Raw genomic sequence first — 16,976 nt, 5'->3', positions numbered from 1 at the left:
CCCTCCCTTCTGTAACTCTCAGTTTGTTTCCCAGAGTCTCTCATGATTTTTCTCCCTCTCTGATTTCTTCCCATTCAGGGGAGGTGGGTGGGGTGGTGGGTGAAATATGTGACAAGGATCAAGAGTACACTCATCTTGTAATATACAGAATTGGTGAATCACTATACTGTGCATCTGAAACTAATATAACACTGTATGTTAACTATACTGGAATTAAAATTAAAATTAAAAAGCATAGTGTCTTGGGGCACCTGGGTGGTTCAGTCATTAAGTGTCTGCCTTCGGCTCAGGTCATGATTCCAGGGTCCTGGGATCAAGCCCCACATCTGGCTCCCAGCTAGTGGGGAGCCTGCTTCTCCCTCTCCCACTCCCCCTGCTTGTGTTCTCTTTCTCACTATGTCTCTCTCTGTCAAATAAATAAAATCTTAAAAAAAGAAGAAAAAAAAAGCATAGTGTCTTATCCTGGATTATCTGAATGGGCTCTAAATTCAATTACATGTATCTTCATAAGAGAGGGAGGAGTTTACAGATAGACACAGAGGGGATGGCCATGTGAACATGAAGCAGAGAGAGATGCAGCCACAAGCCAAGGAATGCTAACAGCCCCAAGAAACTGGAAGAGGCAAGGGAGAGATTGTCTCCCAGAGCCTCCAGAGGGAGTGTGGTCCTGCCGACACCTCGATTTTGAACTTTTGGCCTTTAGAATTGACAGAAAAGATTTTGTTTTTAGAAGCCATCCAGTTAGTAGGCATTTATTAGGGCAACCTTAGGAAATGAATACGTTTATCCTTATACCATTTTATTGATTCTCCTTTCCTTGCTATATGAATTTTATATCTCTATGGAGTTAACTCTATGGAGTTTCCAATTGAGATACTGTCTGATAGAGAAACATAAGACAATGAGCTCACAAGGGAAATCAAGAGTCAGCAGTCTTATTCTCTAACATTATATAATATCCACAGGTATGCAGTTTTCATACATTAATGACCACTGAGGGCCAGAAGATGCTCAAGAACATTCTGTAGTCAAAGTTTTCCCTTTGAGTTCATTCTTACAAAGGAGAATCAAGTCATGCACTTCAAGAATAAATACATGGAATTCAGACTAATACATTTATCTCTGCTTTATTCCATAAGACACAGCAAGTGGTGATTTTGGAGGAGGAGGTCCTCCAACAAAGGTGATAGTGGTGATGATAGTTTACCACTTATTCTAGGTTAAGAAGTTGGAGAAGGAGGAACAACTCCTTGGGGTAGAGATGGCACGGGTAGAGGTGGTGGTGGGCGTGGCCCTCCATCTGCCTGTGAATGTGGTGGAAGAGATCCTGAAATTTAAGGGCAACCTGAGGGCCCATGCTCCTGTAACATAAAGAATCCAATGTTTAAATTCTGCCAATAAAATATGTAGCAGATAACTCATAACAGTAGATGTTTGCGTTTTCTTATACATTCAAGGTGCTAAAAGAATTTTATCATGCTTTTCATTATTTATCACCATTCGAGGACTTAGCAGTATAGGCAAAAGACTTCTACAGATATTTGACGAACCCAAATGATGCAAAATTAGATTTCATGGTGAGAAAATACAAAGAAGAATTAATCTCCACAGCTTGGGCCTGTTAGACTAGTTGGTTCAAATATAGGTAATTAATATAAGGTCTCAAAATAGGGATGATTCCTATAAAGTCATGGTTTATTCCCCTTGGGAGCCAATTAGCTCTCAACAGAGTCTCTCTCACAGTGCCAATGACCTAGCTGTCGTCTAATAATGTAAGCGATAGCCATTTGCACAGTAATATGCTTATCAGAGTTTTTACATTTCTTATCCCTTTTGATCCTCATTATAACTTTGTAACATAGGTAGGGTAAGTTTCATCTCACTTCTTGTGGATGCAGAAACTGAGACTCCCAAGATTTAAGGGACTGAACAAAGTTCATGCAGTTAGTACGAAACATGATTAGGACTTGAATGCCGTTCTACACCCACCTAATTCAGCTCCCTTTCTCTTTTTTTTTTTTTTAAGATTTATATATTTGAGGGGACAGCAGAGGGAGAGAATCTCAAGCAGACTCCCCACTGAGCATGGAGCCCCATGTGGGACTTGATCTCACAAGCCATGAGATCACGACCTGAGCCGAAACCAAGAGCTGTATGTGTAACCGACTGAGCCCCCCAGGTGCCCCTCAGCTCCCTTTCGACTACAGCAGGCTACCTCCTCATGAATGCATGTCATCCGTCACGAGCTGAGGACAAAACCTCGGGGGTGAAAAAAGAGTAACTGACTTCTCAGAGATGTGAAAAGGGAAGGATAGGAAAAATAAATGTAGTGGAAAATTATAAAATATTATAGTGAAACAGAACGAACTTGGGAAAAGGCCACTAGATTGGGTTGTTTGGAGTTCGACATAAGCTTTTAGTAGAATGGTAAAAAGAGACAAATTTAAAAAACAAACACCTAGTGAGCATTTCCTCTGTTAAGATGCAGTCTTCACTTTCTGCATATTCCCTCCAAACATAAGCTGTCTTGAGGACCATTCTCAGCCAGCTGAGGAGTTTAGACATTCTTATGAAGACGTTAAGTATACACGGATGTTTTTGTCAAAGTGGATAGATCATGTTCATAGGTTATTAAATGATGGCCGAGAGGTCTACAAAGGACTTTGGGTAATCATGAAATTGAGGATTTTCTTTTTGAAAGGAATTATTGTGGACCCAGTTATTCACATCCTCATGACAATTTCCTCACGAAAACAGTTTTGCTTGCATAATATATTCTGTCACAAAACGTTCAGTGTGGCTTAACAAACTGATGCCTGAGTCTCTTCCACATATGAACACGGTTTACGGTCTTAGAAAATCAAACCTGGGGCACCTGGGTGGCTCAGCCGTTAAGCATCTGCCTTCGGCTCAGGTCATGATCCCAGGGTCCTGGGATCAAGTCCCATGTTGGGCTCCCTGCTCCGCAGGGAGCCTGCTTCTCCTTCTGCCTCTGCCTCTCTCTCTGTCTGTTTCTCATGAATAAATAAAATCTTAAAAAATAAATAAATAAAATCAAACTGGTAGAGTTACATAAACAAAAATGTTAATTTTGCCAGAAAGTCTACTGGTCACACATTCTTTCCATCTACCAAAATAATTTCCTGCCATAGAACCCACCGTGACATGACACAATATGATCTAGTTTTATTACCTGGGTTCACTGTTGCCAGGATTCTGTCCCAGGCTCTTTGATCCTTTTTTTTTCTTTTTTTGCATCTTGGCTTAAACTTCAGTTCGGGCTCCGAATTCTTCATTTACCTGCAATGATCACCAGCATAAATGTACACTTAATCATATAGTTTTAAACAATATTATGTATGAAATACAGCATTACATTTCAGATCCTCAGTCACAATTATTTTCACGACAATTAAGGACCCATGTGGGGGTACGGCTAGTGCTGCTGATGATAGGGGGTGTAGTGGGCGGAATGAAGAAATAGGTCTCCGACCAAAGACAGCCAAACTCATTTTCATTTCCGGAAAAGGAGTTTTGCATGGTTTATCATGGACATCTTTACTATTTTAATTGTTATAGCCATCCCTACTTGAGTCCTGGAAAATGTCCCACCGTGGCTGGGACTTTTCTAGTCTATTTAAATTTCAACACCCCCCCCCCCCAAGAGCCTTCATGGACAGTAAATGAACTTCCCAGAAGACGGAGGACCTCCAGTGTGAGATAGTTCAACTTGACTATTATTCATGTTAAGATTTCTCTGAATCCACACTCTCATCTCCAACCCCCCGCAAAGTTATCTTCTCCACGTCGTTGGTTTTTTTCCCCCCAAGCTTGGTGCCTATACAAGTGCACTGTCCACAATTTCCTTTTTTATGTAAATAGTTCATTTGTACATTTTCAGAAAAGCACTGAATCTTTCTGCTTGTAATTTAAATTGGCTAAACATTCTGTAACCACACATAAAATCAGAATTACAGGGATGCCTGGGTGGCTCAGTGGGTTGGGCGTCTGCCTCTGGCTCAGGTTATGATCTCAGGGTCCTGGGATCGAGCCCCACATCAGGCTCCTTGCTCAGCGGGGAGCCTGCTTCTCCCTCTGCCTCCTGCCCCCCTTCTTGTGCTCTCTCTCTCAGACAAATAAATAAAATCTTTAAAAAAAATCGGAATCACACAAATCTGAAATACGTGAATGGAAGGGGTCTTATTAGAGTTCATTAATCTTACCCTCTCCTGTTAATGATGAAGAAATGAAAATCTGAGGAGTGTAAGTGACTTACTTGAAGCCACAGTCAATTAATAACAAAGCTGAGACTCCTTCTTGTAATTATTTTATCTTGCCACTTTAAATGACTCAGAACGAGAGAAGCCAGACAAGCAGCTGGAAGAACATATATACTTTCGTTTTAATTTTAAATGTTGGTGATGAGAATAAATCATCAAACACTGAAATTTCTTTCTTTTTTTTTAAAGATTTTATTTATTTATTAGACAGATAGAGACACAGCGAGAGAGGGAACACAAGCAGGAGGAGTGGGAGGGGGAGAAGCAGGCCTCCTGCTGAGCAGGGAGCCCAACATGGGGCTCCATCCCAGGACCCTGAGATCATGACCTGAGCTGAAGGCAGACGCTTAACGACTGAGCCACCCAGGCGCCCCTGAAATTTCTTTTTCTAAAAATTATTTTTCAGTGCTGTTTTTCTTAAAAATATGTGTTTTTAAAAGCTGTGACCGGGGCATCTCGCTGGCTTAGTTGGTGGAGCATGCGACTCTTAGTCTCAGGGTTCTGAGTTTGAGTGCCACTTTGAGTATAGAGATTACTTAAAAAATAAAATCTTACAGAAAAGCTGTGACAGATAATCATCATTTGCTTATTGCTGACAATGCCAGCCCCAAATTAAGTTGACTCTAAGATTCTCAAAGGGAATTTTGAATGTGTTCCTTGAAACAATAACATTTGATGCATCAAGTTCTAATAAAAAGATCCAACTTCTTTCACCAATAAAACTGACAATTTCATACAAACGTTTTATACTCAAGCTCTTAAATTTATTCTACCAGCAGAAAAGCAAAGAAATCCTGAAGTAACTTCAGTGATACTCTAATTCCTGTTGACAGAAAACTGATTACTCCAAGATAAGCCAAACTCTCAAAAGAGAGACCACATAAGCCCTTTATGTTGCTATCAGAGGCTGAAAACTAGAGACCTTTTACACTTGTGCTCCTTTCTTACACCAACAAGAGAGAAATACTATACTGAAGTTTCATAGGATTTAAGAGAAAAAGAAATGAAACTTTTGATAGAACCTAATGGTAGTTATGCTTTCAGGAGAGAAGCAAATCTAGATTTAAATCACATTAGCATAGTAATCATTCTGGCATTTGTTCTACCTACCACATTTATATAAGTCATTCACATGCAAAGAAAAGGCAAACTCAAATTCTAGCAAGTCTACATGAAGTAGCACTATCATTTAAAATTTTTTAAAGATTTCATTCATTCATTCATTCATTCATTTACAGTGCGAGCATGGGGAGGGGAAGAGGGAGAGAGAATCTCAAGCATGGAGTCAGACTCAGGGTTCTGTCTCAGGACCCCAAGATCATGACCTGAGCCAAAATCAAGAGTCAGTTGCTTAACCGACTGAGCCACCCAGGCGCCCTAAAATTTTTTAATTAAATATTTCAAGGAAACCAAGTAAGGTCACTCCAAGCAGGGAGAGAAAGAAGGAGAGATACACCATTTTGTTGCTATCAAGAGGAGTGACATTAGAGACCATGGCAGAGAGAACTAGGTTACTAGCTTGTAATTCCACAAAGAACCATCTGTTCAAAGGAAATGAAACCTGAAGGAATGCAATGCAGTTTAGCCACAAAGCAGGGCACATGCAACACCCCTGGAGCGCCTAGTTCTGGTGAACAAGGGACATTGCACTCCAGGGTGCTACAGGACCTCACCTCACAAGGCCATTACTTTCAAGATCAGGAAATGTAGCCGATTTTCCTAATACATAGAAACAGACACAATGAGTCAGAGGAATATGTCCCAAATGAAAGAACAGGACAAAATCACGGCAAAAGCGCAAAATGCAATGGAATGAGAAATTCAGATAAATAAAAGCTGATGGGAGTTCATTACTATTAAATCTGCCCTGCCAGAATTGCTAAAGGAAATCCTTTAAGTTGAAATAAAAGGATTCTGGACTGTAACTTAAACCCATATGAAGATCTAAAGTTCTCCCATAAGGCTTTTCAGAAACCCCAAATCCTGGAAACATTTTGAATGTCCAGCAACAGATGGATAAACAAAATATATCCATACGATGAAATACTCAACAATAAAAATGAATGAACCATTGATGAGGATACACTATGGATGAATCTTGAAAGTGCTGTGCTGTGTAAACAAAGCCAGAAACAAATGGATTATTGCTCTATGATTCCATGTATATGATTTTAAAAAAAGAACTATATGGACAGAAATTAGATCAGTAGTTGCCAAGGGCTGGAAGTAGAATGAGGTCACAGACTACAAAGGAACCTGAGAAGACTTTCTGGAGTCATAGAAATATTCCATATCTTGATTATGATAGTGGGTACATGATGACTAAATACCTTTGTCAAAACTCATACAATTTTGTACACTTTGAAAGTGAATTTTACAATAGGTAAATTATACCTCAATAGAAATGAAGGTATATGAAATGAAAGTTCACACAGAGACCCACACACGTATGTACCTAGCTTTATTTATAATGGCCAAAAGCTGGAAACACTCCAAATGTCCGTGAACAGATGAATGGACATATTATGGCATATCCATACAATGGAACACCACTTAGCAACAAAAGGAATGAATCATTGACACAAAGAGCATGGATGAATCTCACAACTATTCTGAGTTTAAAAGGCCAGGAAAAAAAAAAGTACATACTCTATGATTTCATTTATATAAAACTCCAGAAAATTCAAAATTTTGTATAGTGATATACAGCAAATCAATGACTTTCAGGGGATGATAGGTACAGGGATGTGTAAGGGGAGAATAACCGAGGGGAAAAGGTAATTTCAGGGGATGGTGAATATGTTCCTTATGTTGATTTGGTGATATTATCACAGATGTGCATGTACATCAAAATTTATTTTTTATTTAATTAATATATGTAATTTTTAATTATAAAGCTATGTATAAAAACTTCATATTTCATGGTTGGTAAGATTGTATCACGTATTTCTTAATTTTTTTTTAAGATTTTATTTATTTGACAGAGAGAGACACAGCGAGAGAGGGAACACAAGCAGGGGGAGTGGGAGAGGGAGAAGCAGGCTTCCCGCTGAGCAGGGAGCCCGATGCGGGGCTCGATCCCAGGACCCTGGGATCATGACCTGAGCCGAAGGCAGTCGCTTAACGACTGAGCCATCCAGGCGCCCCTGTATCATGTATTTCTTTAAGCACAAGCACTTGCCAGTTGACAAATGTTTTCCTTGTTTATAGTGCTTCACTATCATGCTACCGAAAAAAGAAATCAGTATCTGTCATTAAGTTTTAAATCCAGGGGCACCTGGGTGGCTCCATTGATTAAGCGGCTGTCTTTGGCTCAAGTCATGGTCCCAGGGTCCTGGGATCGAGCCTGCATCGGGCTCCCTGCTCTGCCGGAAGCCTGCTTCTCCCTCTCCCGCTCCCCCTGTTTGTGTTCCCTCTCTCGCTGTCTCTGTCAAATAAACAAAATCTTAAAAAAAAAAGTTTTAAATCCACAAATATCAAGAACTGTATAACCAAAACAAAATTTCAAAGTGTCACGAAACAGAAAGGAGAGTATATGTAATGTAATTAAGTTATTAAGTAAAACAACTATATCAAATATTTAGTAAGCCCTACCTTTTTGAAAATGGCCACTGCTGTTGTTGGTCACTTTCCTCAACTTTTGCCTAGTCCACGAAGACTCTATTAAGGTTAAACACAAGCAATTAGAAATTATTGTATCATATCCCTCAGGCAAAAGGTGACTGCCAGTCTATTCTTCTATTCAGACTGTCATTTTTATGTCAATTGCCATTAAAGAGAAATTGACCTGGACCACACATAATGCATAAGCTACCACATACTGTTTCCTTAGCTGACTTATTGAGTTCAACAGTAGGCTTCTCAAGGACCATAACCAAGAATCCATGAACATATCTTGACCAAATTCTCACTACTTTTAAGGAATTCCAAATATTTTTAACTTTTATGATTATAGAATTCTATACAATTTCGTTCATAATTTCTTATGGTTGGAACTGTGCCAAAGACTCCATATTTACAATGATTAAATCTCAAAATACCCTTAAATCAAAAGCAGTGATAGGACATACAATGACACTCATTAATTCAGGATTCCTATGACAGATTTTAGTTAAATAACATTTGATCTAGGGAAGAAAGTATCAAATATATAAGAAAAAAATTTCTCAGGTACACTCAAATACACCAGGTACATGTTTTATAAATATATATGTAATTGCCTTAATGATAAATTATTCTTAGTTAAGCAGGAAATAAATATCTAAATAACCTCTTTGGAGCAACAGTGTAGTTTTCATTACTATATGTTCCAAAGGATTATAAAACATGATATAATGGATGTGTTCGTTATTTTGATTGTGGTGATCATTTCTCAGGGGTAACATATATCGATTTTATAAATTGTACACTTAATTTTTTTAAAGATTTTTTTATTTAATTGAGAGAGTGTGTGCATGAGTGGGGGGAGGGGCAGAGGCAGAGGGAGAAGCAGACTGCCTGCTGAGCAGGGAGCTCAGGGAGTTCCATCCCAGGACCCTGGAATCAGGACCTGAGCCAAAGGCAAATGCATAACTGACTGAGCCACCCAGGCACCTCAAATTGTACACTTTAAATGGGGCAGTTTGTATTCTGTCAATTATACTTCTATTAATAAAACTTAAAAAAAAAAACCCAAAAGTTGTGTGTTTGGGGCAAAGCAACCAAGGAAAAACCTGGTTAAGTAATCAGAGCAAAGACCGGTCTGATCCAGCGTTTTGTTGGCCATGCTTGGGAATTATTTTTATGGTGATTCCAAAGGGAATTCATTTGAGTTTTGGGCAAGGGGCCTATATGATTTGAGTGATGGAAGCCGCTAGAATCACAGATGAGTGAAAGTGGAAGAAGAGACATGGAGCTCCTTAAATCCAGGTGCTCTTAAGAATGATATCAGAGGTTTCCTTAAAGTTCCTAAAGTATCTGCAAATTTGTGTATGTATGTGTACATGTGCATTTCAATTTTTTTATTGAAGTATAATTGACATATGATGTTATATTAGTTTCTCGTGTACAACATATGGATTATACAATCCTATACATTACTCAGTGCTCACCATAAGTATAGTCACTGTCACGATACAACATTAATGCAATATTATTGACTACATTTTCTATGCTGTACCTTTTTTTTAAAGGATTTTATTTATTTGAGAGAGAGCAGAGTGCAAGAGAGAACACATGAGTGGGGGTGAGGGGCAGAGGGAGAGGGAGAAGCAGACTCCCAGCTGAGCAGGGAGCCCGATGCGGAGCTCGATCCCAGGACCCTGGGACCATGACCTGAGCTGAAGGCAGATGCTTAACCAACTGAGCCACCCAGGTGCCCCTATGCTGTACTTTTTATCTCTGTGACTTATTTAGTAACGGGAAGCCTGTATCTTTTCATCCCTTTTATCTATTTTGCCTATCCCCTCATCCACCTCCCCTCTGGCAACTGCCAGTTCATCTCTGTATTTAAGAGTCTGTTTTTTTTTTTTTAATTTATTTGTGGGTTTTTTTTTTGATTTCACATATAAGTGAAATCATATGGTATTTGTCTTTCCCTGACTTATTTCACTTAGCACAATACCCTCTAGGTCCATCCAAGTTATTACAAATGGCAAGTTCTCATTCTTTTTACGGCTGAGCAAGTGTGTGATGTGTGTGTGTGTGTGTGTGTGTGTGTGTGTGTACACAGACACCACATATTCCTTATCCATTAATCTATTGATGGACACTTGGGTTGCTTCCATATTTTGGCTACTGTATATAATGCTTCAATAAACATAGGGGTGCATATATCTTTTGAATTAGGGTTTTCATTTTCTTTGGGTAAATACCCAGTAGTGGAATAACTGGATCATATGGTATTTCTATTTTTAATTTTCTGAGGAACCTCTATACTGTTTTCCATAGTGTTTGTACCAACTTACATTCCCACCAATAGTGTACAAGTGTTCCCTCTTTTCTCCACATCCTTGCCAACACTTGTTATTTGTTGTCTTTTTGATTTTAGCCATTCTGACAGGTGTGATGCTATATCTCCTTGTGGTTTTGATTTGCACTTCTCTCATGATTAGTGATTGCTACACCAAAATAAAAAGCTTTTGCACAGCAAAGGAAACCATCAACAAAACAAAAAGGCAGGGGCGCCTGGGTGGCTCAGTTGTTAAGCATCTGCCTTCGGCTCAGGTCATGGTCCCAGGGTCCTGGGATGGAGTCCCACATTGGGCTCCCTGCTCAGTGGGAAGCCTGCTTCTCCCTCTCCCACTCTCCCTGCTTGTGTTCCCTCTCTCACTGTCTCTCTCTCTCGCTCTGTCAAATAAATAAAATCTTAAAAAAAAAGGCAACCTACTGAATGAGAGAAGATATTTACAAATAATATAGCCAATAGGGGTTAATATCCAAAATATATAAAGAACTTATACAACTCAACACAGAAAAAAAATGAATCTGCTTAAAAAATGGACTGAGGACCTCAATGGACATTTTTCCAAAGAAGATATACAGATGGCCAAGAGACATGAAGATGCTCAATATGCATGTACTTTAAAATTAATTTCCACACTATTCATCAGATTCTTGGAAAGGTCCTTGAGCACGCATTTTTAAGAACTTTTCATTTAACTGCCCCACATATTCGTTGAAGATCAAAACCTGGAGAAGTAAAGAAATTTGTTCAAAATCAGAGCTAGCAGGTTGACGAGATCACAGGGGTGTTTGGGTCCTGCCTCCCCTCTCTCTCCACATGCTCTCCTCTCTCCCTGCTCCAGCTGCTGATTCACAGAGCTTAGGAACTGGCACATGGTACACGAAGCCGGTGTCTGCAGAACCCTGACCCGCTCACCACATCAGCAGGAGAGACTGTGCCAAGGATATGGTCCATAGGAGGTGATAAGCCAGTACAAACAGCCTCTTAGGACTCCTTCATCAAACTTGTAGAATGAGGGGCGCTTGGGTGACTCAGTGGGTTAAGTGTTTGCCTTTGGCTGAGGTCGTGATCCCAGGGTCCTGGGATCGAGTCCCTCATCAGGCTCCCTGCTCAGTGGGGAGCCTGCTTCTCCCTCTGCCTGCCACTCCCCCTTCCTTGTGCTCTCTCGCTCACTTGCTCTCTCAAGTAAATAAAATCTTTTTAAGAACTTGCATAACGTTCTAAATCACCTACATGTGTGTTATTGTTAAAATCACCAAAGAACACATCATCATAATAAGCTACTCATCTTTCACTATTACTCTGAGCCTGCTCTGTGCCACAGACCGAAAGAAGAACATAGAATTGGCATTCACAAGTGTAGTTTTCGTCTTACAAAGAAATGACAAGCGAGTTCATGCTCGATTCTCCCCAACAGAGATTCTGATTATGTATAAATAAAACTGCTAACTAGAAAGCCCTCTAGCAGACTACATTTCACAAGGGAAGTTTCTTTTTTTTAAAAAAAAACAAACTTTTATTTATTTGAGACAGAGGAAGAGAGTGCACAAGCAGAGAGTGTTGCAGGCAGAGGGAGAAGCAGGCTTCCCGCTGAGCAGGGAGCTCGACTTGGGACTCGATCCCAGGAGCCTGGGATCACAACCTGAGCCAAAGGCAGACCCTTAACCAACTGAGCCACCCAGGTGCCCTCATAGAGGAAGTTTCAACATCATCCTTTTCCTCAGCAGTCCAGGGAGACAAACAGGATCACCTCAAATCTTTCCTAGTTCTAGGGTTAATGAAAGTATCAGGCTACTCCGACAGCTTTAGAAGGTATCAAGGTACTGAAATAACACCACCTTTCTTTGCTCCATCTTGAGCACTAAAAACCGAGCTATAAAAATATTAATTGTTGTCTAATGTACACATGATTCCTACAAGACCTCCATGTCACCGGTATAAACTGGATTGAAACATTTCAGAAAATCATGCTTGTAAATATCAAGGGGATAAAACACAAGGTACAACTCACCATGAAACCAGCTCTAGTCACATCATGGCCAGATAGGTTAATATTTCCAATCCCCCAGGCTTATGATCTCTCATGATCATCGTAATGAACGATTAGAGAGACTGAGTGTACGTGGACACAGTGCTAACCAGATATTAACAGAGGAAGTTCAGTGCGAGGCCTACTTTGAAAAAGGAGCCTATGTGCAGAAGGGGTAGCACAGAATCAAAATACAACTGAGCTGACTTACTTACCTTTCAGAAGTGTGACGTCAGTGTCTGCTCCTCGTCTAGGCTTGAACTCTGAGTCCACACCACGGCAAGGGCAGCACATACTGTCGATCACACTCTTCGGTTTTCTTCTAAAACTGTGAGCTGAAAAGGGAAGACATTATTTTTGATTACCCTTGCTGCGGATACAAATCAATTTCTCTAAGTAAAGATTCTGCATGAGAAGAGAAAAATACGCCAGTCTTTTACTAGCCCTGTAACAGGAACCCTTCCAGCCACCGCACACCCTTGGGAGAAATAAGCCTAGACTTAAAGATGGTCTGGGCTTTATACGCTGCAAACCCTCTGTGATGTCATCAGCTGTGACCATTTGGTGACTTCACACTGTAATTTGCTGGGATTCAGTGGCCAGAGATACTGATCAACCTTTCTGCTTACTTAAGCTACTGTCCCTGAGGTTAATGAAATAAATATCCTGTTAGCCCTATATCCACGGATATAGAAATGTTCCCCACTTGCTACTTAATGATTCCAGTGAGGGATGAATATCCTGGCACTAGGTGGCAAGGGACAGTTTGGATTTTGTACAGCACTGTCACTCAAATAGCTGTGAACAGCTTATAAAACTGGACTTAGCCACTTAAGACACTAAGCAAGGAATAACTTATGCACGTGTTCAAGAAAGATACAACATATAGAAGCATACATGCTTAGTACGCATGGCTAGAGCCTCAACTTACTCAAAGTGGCAAAGGTTTTGAACCATATCTTTTTTTTTTAAGATTTTATTTTTTATTTGACAGAGAGAGAGAGCACAAGCAGGGGGAGAGGCCACAGAGGGAGAGAGAGGAGCAGGCTCCCTGCTGAGCAGGGAGCCCGATGCGGGGCTCCATCCCAGGACCCTGGGATCACGACCCGAGCCGAAGGCAGACGCCTAACCTTCTGAGCCACCCAGGTGCCCCAAACATATCTTGATTACGTAAACCATCAAGGTAATCCTGGCCCTAAACACAGCACCTATTACATCAAAACTGGAGGGAAAATGACTATTGGTCAGGGGCTAAAAGATTTAACAGAGTAACAGCAGAAAGAGGTACAGGATATTCCCTCTCGTTGCAGCTCTCTTCCTCAGATCTCCACAGGGCTCTCTCCCTACTTCTTTCATCTCTTATGTCACCTTCTCAATGAGGTGTCCAATCCACCTGAAGGTGCAAATCCCCACAGCCACCCCATGCCCTACTCCCCTCTCCTGCTTGCATGTGCTGGAAAGCTCGGATCATTATCCCTTTTGATATATATGTGTCTCATTGGTCTTATTTTTTCACCCCCCCCCACTAGAAGGTGAGCCCCACGTGAGCTGGGATTTTTTCCCCCTTTTTCATGGTGTATTTCTAGCATTAAGAATGGTGTCTGACACATAGTAGGTGCTCAGCAAAAATGAGTCACCTTGACCTTCTGCCCTCATGTTTATGCCATTCCTACTGGTGAACCTGTTAACCATATAGTGTGTGTCTTTCAGAATTTCCTTCCACATATTTGCATTTTAATACAAGGGCCTATTAGATACCATGCTCCTCAATTAAGCTCTTGAATATGTCTACAATATAGTAGGCCCCCTTATCTGTGGGAGACATGATCCACGACCCCCAGTGGATGCCTGAAACCATAGAGAGTACCAAATCCTATATATGCCATGTTTTTTCCTGGACATACATATCTATGAGAAAATTTAACTTATAAATTAGTTACATAAGAGATTAACAATAACTAATAATTAAGTAGAACCATTATGACAATATACTGTAATTAAAGTTATGTGAATGTAGTCTCTCTCTCACAATATCTCATTGTACTGTACTCGTTCTTCCCCTTCCTATGATGATGGGAGATAATAAAATGCCTACGTGTCAGGATGAAGTGAGAGGAATGACAGTAGGCATGGTGACATAGTGTTAGGCTACTATTGACCTTCTTAAACTATGTCAGAAGGAGCATCTGCTTCTGAACTACAGTTGTCTGTGGGTAACAAACTGGAAAAGGAAATCGTTGATAAGGGGGGACTATTGTGCTTAAAATCCCTTGGGGACACCTGACTGGCTCAGTCAGTGGACCGTGTTACTCTTGATCTTGGAGTTGTGAGTTCAAGCCCCATGTGTGGTGTGGAGTTTACTTAAAATTTAAAAACAAATTTAAAAAAATCACCTGTCTTCAGTCCTAACTGGAAACGTAACCAATTATAGATGTGTAAATGTAACCATAATCAACACTTTCAGTTGGGTATTCTACCTGTCTGTCTCAATAACATACTCAAAATATGATGATTTTATCAGTTTTGGTTGGCATAGTTGTTTTTGTGTACTTTTTTAGCTCTTTAACATGGATCATTTGGGGCGCCTGGGTGGCTCAGGTGGTTCATCATCTGCCTTCTGTTGGGGTCATGATCCCATGGTCCTGGGATCGACCCTCACGTGGGGCTCCCTGCTCAGCGGGGAGCCTGCTTCTCCCTCTGCCTCTGCTCCCCTCCCCTGCTCCTGCTCATGCTCTTTCTCTCTCAAATAAAATCTTAAAAAAAATGGATCATTTCAAAAAAAGCAGATATAACAATATAACAAATATTCTATGTACCAACCAGCTTCAACAAGGACCCATATTTTGCCAATTATGTTTTATTTAATTTTTTTTGCCTATATATATTTCAAAGCATATTCCAGATATCATATGTCCTCATGCACAAATTCAAGGAAGGTATTTCCTCCCACGTACTCTACTGTGCCATAAACTCTAACAAATAGGACTTTAAAAAAACATAAGCAAAATACCATCATTACATCTAACAACAATTTTACAATTACTCCCTGATGCCACATGAAAACATCCATGTGTAATGAACCTGTTGGACTTGAATGTGTCTTTTAAATTTGATTTGTTCTTTCTTTTTTTAAGATTTTATTTATTTGACAGAGACACAGCGAGAGAGGGAACACAAGCAAGGGGAGTGGGAGAGGGAGAAGCAGGCTTCCCGCGGAGCAGGGAGCCCAATGCGGGACTCCATCCCAGGACCCTGGGACCATGACCTGAGCCGAAGGCAGACGCTTAACAACTGAGCCACCCAGGCGCCCCTAAATTTGATTTGTTCTTACTGGGAAGCAAACAAGGATCATACATACCATTGGCTGAAATATGACATAATCCTCTTGTTATTGATAACCACCCCCACCCCCTTTTTTTTCTTGCCGCGCCTTTGATGAAAAGATTGAATTATTTGTCCTGTAGAATTACTCACATTCTAGATTTCTCTGTATGTATCTTCGTGCTGGCCACGTTCCATGAGAAACAGAATTTCCGAAGTGACATCTATGAACTTGGTTAGATTTAGGCTCAGTTACTTTAGCCAGAACATTTTATAGTCGACACTTTGTACTCTTATTACATTGTATCAGAATGCACATGATATCTGTTGCTCACATTTTTGGTGATGTAAACATTGATCAGTGGATTGCAGTATTCTTACCTTAATTTACCCACACTGTACAATTTTCTAAAACTCTTTTACCTAAATTTTATTGAATTGATGTGCTGGTTCCCATTTTTTTTATTGATATGCCATTCACATAACATGTAACTCACCACATTAAAGTATACTAGTCACTTTTTTAGAATACAAAGAAAAGTGTGCAGCAATCATCATCATAAATTTTAGGACATTTTCATCACCTCAAAAAGAATGTTCATACTTATTATCAGTCATTCCCATTCTCTTTTTTTGTAAAAGATTTTATTTATTTGACAGAGAGAGACACAGCGAGAGAGGGAACACAAGCAGGGGGAGTGGGAGAGGGAGAAGCAGGTTTCCCGCGGAGCAGAGAGCCCGATGTGGGGCACAGTCCCAGGACCATGGGATAATGACCTGAGCCGAAGGCAGATGCTTAACGACTGAGCCACCCAGGCGCCCCTAAATTTGATTTGTTCTTACTGGGAAGCAAACAAGGATCATACATACCATTGGCTGAAATATGACATAATCCTCTTGTTATTGATAACCACCCCCACCCCCTTTTTTTTCTTGCCGCGCCTTTGATGAAAAGATTGAATTATTTGTCCTGTAGAATTACTCACATTCTAGATTTCTCTGTATGTATCTTCGTGCTGGCCACGTTCCATGAGAAACAGAATTTCCGAAGTGACATCTATGAACTTGGTTAGATTTAGGCTCAGTTACTTTAGCCAGAACATTTTATAGTCGACACTTTGTACTCTTATTATATTGTATCAGAATGCACATGATATCTGTTGCTCACATTTTTGGTGATGTAAACATTGATCAGTGGATTGCAGTATTCTTACCTTAATTCCCATTCTCTTGATGGGACTGATAACCCACCTGAATGGTATAAAGATAGCTTCAAAGTGAAAACACCTGAGATACAAGAGCTGCAGGAGCCTTGTCTGAATTCCTCTTATCTGGCTAAAGCAGTGGGTTTTTTTTTTTTTTTTGAAGACTTTATTCATTTATTTGAGAGAGAGCACAGAGG

The 16,976-nt window shown here is 40.3% G+C and overlaps 1 long non-coding RNA gene across 1 annotated transcript; it reads right to left on the bottom strand.

Moving 5' to 3' along the window:
- Positions 1–1,128: 1,128 nt before the first annotated feature.
- On the bottom strand, positions 1,129–12,590 carry LOC118356569. The gene is made up of 4 exons (XR_004819847.1): positions 12,469–12,590; positions 7,875–7,940; positions 3,194–3,300; positions 1,129–1,361 (listed from the first exon to the last, which is right to left on the bottom strand). It is a non-coding gene; the product is annotated as an uncharacterized LOC118356569 (long non-coding RNA).
- Positions 12,591–16,976: the final 4,386 nt, after the last annotated feature.

Source organism: Zalophus californianus, chromosome X, assembly GCF_009762305.2.
Source record: "Zalophus californianus isolate mZalCal1 chromosome X, mZalCal1.pri.v2, whole genome shotgun sequence".
Taxonomy (NCBI): domain Eukaryota; kingdom Metazoa; phylum Chordata; class Mammalia; order Carnivora; family Otariidae; genus Zalophus; species Zalophus californianus.
Note: the sequence above shows the minus strand (reverse complement) of the source record. Positions and strands in the feature narration are given on the sequence as shown.